The sequence below is a fragment of the Penaeus monodon genome, chromosome 31 (genome assembly GCF_015228065.2).
Source record: "Penaeus monodon isolate SGIC_2016 chromosome 31, NSTDA_Pmon_1, whole genome shotgun sequence".
In the NCBI taxonomy this organism is placed as follows: Eukaryota; Metazoa; Arthropoda; class Malacostraca; order Decapoda; family Penaeidae; genus Penaeus; species Penaeus monodon.
Genome location: NC_051416.1, coordinates 29,369,419 through 29,369,780, shown reverse-complemented (window position 1 = coordinate 29,369,780; position 362 = coordinate 29,369,419).

Genomic DNA, 362 nt, shown 5'->3' with positions numbered 1-362 from the left:
TCATTCAAATATAGAATTACCTTTTTTCAATTCTGAGCAAAAACTCGCATAGTTGAACAAAAATAAATAACTATGCGAAAGGTCATATACTATCCTAATATGCAATATAAACAACTTTCATCGCTTGATTGCGTCCATTAATTTAAATGATTAATCCTTTGCAATCCAGCACCATCTAACTATATCAGCAACACCGAATTACCAGCTATTTAATATCAGTCAACTCACACTAAACTGCAGAGCGAATATACTGTCAAATTTACGAGATTTTCTACACACCCCGTGTTAATCCGTATTGTTGCATTACTGTTTAATCACGTTTTTTGTTTGGTTGACCGTTTTCATGGTTTTCGTGTATTTTT